The sequence below is a fragment of the Eulemur rufifrons genome, chromosome 2 (genome assembly GCF_041146395.1).
Source record: "Eulemur rufifrons isolate Redbay chromosome 2, OSU_ERuf_1, whole genome shotgun sequence".
NCBI lineage: Eukaryota > Metazoa > Chordata > Mammalia > Primates > Lemuridae > Eulemur > Eulemur rufifrons.
Genome location: NC_090984.1, coordinates 60,662,561 through 60,668,560, shown reverse-complemented (window position 1 = coordinate 60,668,560; position 6,000 = coordinate 60,662,561).

Below are 6,000 nucleotides of genomic sequence, written 5' to 3'. Positions count from 1 at the left end.
TCCCTGCCCTGCAGCCTGCTTTAGTCCTCCCAAGTGGAGGTCAGGAGGCTGAGACCCTTCTCAGGCAGTCAGAGAAGGCCCAGGGATGAGAGCCACCGCTGGAGAAAGCTCTGCTCTGAGCTCCCTGCCTGCGTATCTGGAGGGGAGGAGCCAGCCCAGTCTCACATTTGCAAGCCCACCCGACGGCGGCCAGCACCCCAACTCTCCAGGTATTCCCAAACTGCCCCCCTGGCTTCCAAAAAGAGAGATAGCAATAAGAAAACAGAACCAGAAAATGTAAAAGGGAATGGGGAACAAAACAGGGCGTCTTTTATCACCCACTCTTCACGTGTTCAGGACTGCCCTATCTTAAAAACAAAACAAACCATGCTACTTGGCCATTTTCCTCTTTAGCTGCTATCTAATCTCATTCATTTCACTGCCAAACTCCTCAAATGCATGGTGTACACCCACTGCTTCCACTTCCTGTCCACGCATCCTTTTCTTAATTAACTCACTGTAGCCTGGCTCTGCCCTGTGACTCGGCAGAAGCTGTTTGCTCCAAGATAACCCAAGTTCTCTTCTCTTCCTGACAGCCTTTCTTTGGCATCCGACACTACCAGCCACCTGCTCCTCTTGAAATACTTCTTTTGGCTTCTAGGAAACTGCCGTTTTCTTGTTCCCCTGGGCTCTCTTTCAATCTCCTTCTCCATTCTCTGTGGGCTTCTCTTCCTCCCCCCATCTTTTCACTGTGGGTATCTCCCTGGGCCTTTCCTCTTCTCTCCAGTGGCTTCTCGCGCATCCCCTGGGCAATCAGCTCTTTTTCTCCAGTTTTGCCCACTGGGCCCATGATTCCACCTTCCTACAGGAATGCAAAACATCTTCCATCGGTCGCCCCACTGTTACCTCCAACTCCCCCAAACTGAACATTTTGTCTTTTCTCCTGCTTGTCCCCTTTTGCCACTATTCCCATCCTTGCCAACATCATGCAGGCATGACTTCCTTCCTCGTTTCCTGTACCCAGTCTGTCAGCAAGATGTTTTATTCCTCCTTCAGAAAGGCCTTCCAGCCTTGCCTTTCCTCTTCATATCTGCTGGGCCTGCTCTCCTGCCGACCTTGATTGCTTCTATAGTCTTCTCTCGGTTCTCCTGCCTCCAGCCTCGTCTTCCTCAGAGCATTCAACAGTAGCCCGTCTAGGCCCCTCAAACTCTGCTCTCAAGACACCACAACGACTGCCCTAGAACTTTAGCTCCTCATTGCTTCCAGGACATTGTCCATTTTGCTGGTCTGGGAAACATGGCAGAGTCGGTAGAGAATGCTTTGGAGCGGGATAGACCTAGGTCTGAATCCCAGTGCACACTTGCTGCTTGACCTTGAGCAAACAGTTTAGCCTCTCTGAACCCTGTTGCTCATCCATAACACGCAAATTTAGTGACAGGCAATTGTGAGCGTTAAGTGAGATCATGTGTGTAAAACACCATGCTTGGTACCCAGCACAGAGAGGCACTTAACACTTAGATAGCCCTTTCCCCTTTTTTCTTCCACCTATGTCTCCAGACCCCCCCGCAGCATAGTCTGAGTCCTCACCAATTCACTGTACCACGCCCCCTCCGTGCCTTTGGTCATTATGCGACTCTCGCTGCTTAGAACACATCCTGATTCCCAGGAGTTCTCAAAGCCGTAGCCTCCCTTCAAGCCCCAGTTCCATGTCCCCACCTTGAAACCTTTGACTGTTCCAGCCCACACCAAGCAAAAGCTTCTTGGTCCTTGGGCTGTTCTGGGTCTAGATCACACTGTTTAGCCACAGCCGTCTCCCATGGTTCCCAGCGTGTTACCTTCCGCTCCCCTAGCTGGTGGGAGTGCCTTGAGTCAGAGACCCCCACAGAGCCTGGCATTCGGCAGGGGTCAGTGAGGCACCTGACTGGCTAATTGGGACCCAGCTGCACTGGGCTGGGTACTGGAACTGGGCCTCCTGGTGAGTTTGTCACACACCAGTGCTCTGATTAGAACTGGCTACAGAAGGTAGCTCGGGCTCTGCCACTGGTGCTTGTGCAGAGATGCACGTGTGTAGGCCAGTGCGCTGGGTGCACACCCCTGCATTTATGGTGGGGGTAGAAGAGGGGAGACAGGCAGTGGTCCCAGGGAGGACTGCTCGAGGAAATGGGGCCTCTGACAAGAGTAATCAGTGACAGAATGCCCTCTCCCCTCGGGAGCAGCCGCCCATTACTCAGCCTCCTCACTGAGCTCATTACTCAGGCTCCTCACTAAGCCGCCACCTTCCACTCCTCCTAGGTCCCATGGTCACCACAGCCTGTGCTAAGCCAGGCCTGGCAGCCCCAGGAGACTGCCCCAGGGATATCTGTGAACAGAGCAGAGGGCCTCATGGAGGAGCAGGGTCCTGTGGTTTGTCCCCAGCTGGAGCCCAGCACAGAGAGAGCAGTGTGCAGGGCTCCAGGTCTGGGTGCCAAAGCACCCAGCTGGTGACTCCGGGATGCTGTTTTTCAGTTTTCCCTATTATTTCATATCACGATATCCTAGCCACTCTCCTCCCAGAGGTTTTTAGCCCCTCTGCATCCCAAGACCAGTCTGGCTTCAGCCAGGGGTAGTTGGGACTGCTGAAGCGCCCCTGGTCAGTCTGAGAACCTTGGCCTCCTTCGTTCTTGTATGGACAAAGAGACCACAGGACTGCAGATGTCTGGTCACCCTGGCCCAGACCATCCTTTGAACCAAATGGACTTAGCGGGGATGAGGGAGGGGAGGAGACAAAGAACCTCTGTAGCAGGGTACCTGGCCCTACTGTGTACAGTCTGGCTTCCTCAGGTCTGTGTTCCTAACATAAATGCTTCTGCTTAGTGAGGGCCCACAGGGTGTCTGGTGTGTGCTAGACCCTTCACCTGTGCGATCTCTGATGATCTTAATAGCCCTGGAAAGTAAATGTGACTATCCCCATGTTAAAGATCAGCAGTCCTCAAACTTTTTGGCACCAAGGACCAGTTTCATGGAAGACAATTTTTCCACCAACCAGGGAGGGGAGATGGTTTTGGGATGATTCAAGTGCATTACATTTATTGTGCAGACAAACCTCTCTGCTAATGATAATCTGTATTTGCCGCCGCTCCCCAGCACTAGCATCACCACCTCAGCCCCATCTCAGATCATCAGGCATTAGAGTCTCATAAGGAGTGCCCAACCTAGATCCCTCGAATGTGCAGTTTACAGTAGAGTTCTTACTCCTATGAGAATCTTCTCCTGTGATCTGACAGGAGGTGGAGCTTCCACAGCGATGCCAGCAATGGGGAGCGGCTGTAAATACAGATGAAGCTTCGCTTGCTCACCCGCCACTCACCTCCTGCTGTGAGGCCTAGTTCCTAACAGGCCACGGACCGGTACTGATCCACAGCCCTGGGGGTTGGGACCTCAGTTATAGATGACAAAACTAGTTATGTCACTAACCTAGACCACACAGCTAGAAAAATAAAATAGCTAGGTTTCCAAGTGAACCTTTGTGGCCGGGTGTGGTGGCTCACCCCTGTAATCCTAGCTCTCTGGGAGTCCGAGGCGGGCAGATTGTTTGAGCTCAGGAGTTCGAGACCAGCCTGAGCAAGAGCAAGACACTGTCTCTACTAAAAATAGAAAGAAATTATATGGACAGCTAAAAATATATATAGAAAAAATTAGCCGGGCATGGTGGCACATGCCTGTAGTCCCAGCTACACAGGAGGCTGAGGCAGGAGGATGGTTTGAGCCCAGGAATTGGAGGTTATGGTGAGCTAGGCTGACGCCATGGCACTGTAGCCTGGGCAACAGAGTGAGACTCTGTCATAAAAAAAAAAAAAAAAAAAAAGTGGACCTTTGTGACTGACTCCAAAGCTCGCCAGGCTGCCACCCTCATGCCCTCTGAGGCCTCTAGTCCTGGGATCCAGACTGGCCACTTTCCACAAAGCCTCCCTTTTGGCAAGTTGTGCCCCTCCAAACGCTCCCTGAAGGCAAGACCTACCTTCCCAAACCACCCTAAACTGAACTGGGTGGTTCAGTTCAGCCCCAAACCCGCCCCCTCCAGTCTTTTCAGCTGTCCACTGTCTGTCAGAAAGCAGAGACTACGGGGGCTTGGGGGCTCAGGGGAAGAAATGCAGAGGTACAAAAAAATTTTGGAGCCAGCAGAAAGACAAAAGAATGACAAGAAGGAGCAGCTGTTTGCAAAGGGAAACTTGAGACAGGCACAGGGCTCAGCTCCCTAATCCCAGGCTCGTGTGGAGCCAGGGCAGAGGCCCCCCAAGGTCAGGGATTCTAGGGACAGGCGGATGGGAGAGTCGACCTCCACTCCTGGGTGGGTCCCCTGTCCTGTGTGCACACACACCTGGTGCCTCATTCCTACTTCTGGGCCAAGTCTCCTGCCTCTTTCCGCCCCCATTCTGCTGCCTTGCCTTTGGGTTTTGGGGCATCTTTCCAATTTCCCTCTTCCCATGCCGGAGTCTCCACTAATTCGCCCTAGTGTTCCCCCCGCCCCCATTCCTGGTAGTAATTTTAGCAACTTTTCCTCTGAACTACCGCTGGCATGTTCGCAGCAAATGGCCCCTGTGTGGGCCTGACACTTGATCAGGGTGGTGACAGAGCCCAGACAAAGCAGGCGCGATGCCAGGGAGGCGAGGACAGAGGGACAGATCACCTTCCTTCCACTCCAGGCCTTATTTGGTCTACCTTGCTGAAGCTGCCCCTCCTCCAGCTCTTTTTATTTATAGCATTTTGCTCTGCTCTCCTTTGTCTTGTCTGCTATCACCCTGTAGTACACTCTGCACAGTCCCCGCCCACCCCCACGTGGGGGGGCCCCAGGCCCCTCACTCTTCCCACTGGGAATGTGTGTGTTTGCAAAGCTTAAGCCTGAATTCCACTTCCACAAACAGTTGAGTAGAGCTACCCAGAGGAGGGATCTTTCTTTTGGTCACAGTTCTATCCTCGTTGACCGGAACAATGCCTAGCACACAGTAGGCACTGCACAAATACTCATGGAATGAAAGAATCAGCAAAGCTGCTCAGTCTGCAGACAGCACACACACAGCAGGAAGAAAACCGTGGTGGAGCTGAGAGCAGGGGCTGGAGGGGCTGGGGACCATGGGGATCTTTAAGGACAGCAGGCCCTCCCATCTGTCTGAGCCATGGGGCAAGAGCCTTGTTAGGGAGGCAAGTTTGCTCTGCAACAGGGTGCAGAGAACAGTAACACCAAAACACCAACAGGCCGGAGCCCACCAAAACACCAACAGGCCGGAGCCCCCCAAACCTGAAAGGAGGGCAACAAAGTGGGATTGGCTTTACTAAATGTGGAAAAGCTTCCTAGCTCCGCAGCCAAGGTGGCTGAACCATAGTGAAGACACTGGCTTTGAAATGGCTCAAATGAGTCCTGAGCATCCTTTGTGTATGTGGATTGCCTGCATCTGTGCCCGAGCCCTAGGGAATCAGGAGGGCTGACGGTTTTGTGCTTGGAAAGCTGGAAGTGGTGGATGAAAGAGTTTTTGCCCTTTGTCACCCATCCCTGAGGTTCCTACCAATGGGGCTGGTTCCTCAGCGCCTGGCAGGGCCTGGCCGGCCGCCTCAGCAACTGTATACCTCAGCACTGCAGAGCTGCTGCTGCGTCAGATGCGGCCCCTGCAGGTTGAGGTCTACCCCCCACTGGCCTATACCCCCCCCCACACACACACAGCTGCTCAATGTCCTCAGACTGTGCCTTGGTTGCTAAGTGGCCCCCACAGAGGCCCCCTCCTGGATTTTCCCTTCCCTGCTATGTCCACTCCACCTTCAAAATGTACCTGCCCTGCACCCCATCCCCCAGGCCTGCTTCTCTCCTTCCAAGCTGACAGCTAATCAGATGGACTAATCCGCATGCGCTGAAGCACGCTGTGCTTGGAAAGAGGGGGGGATTTCAAACCAAAGCCTGCAGTGGTTGCCTGGACACGGAACCAGTCATGCTTGCACTCTCCGTTGCTGAATGTGGCATCAGCTATGTTCTGCGCTCCTGGGCTGGGCCCC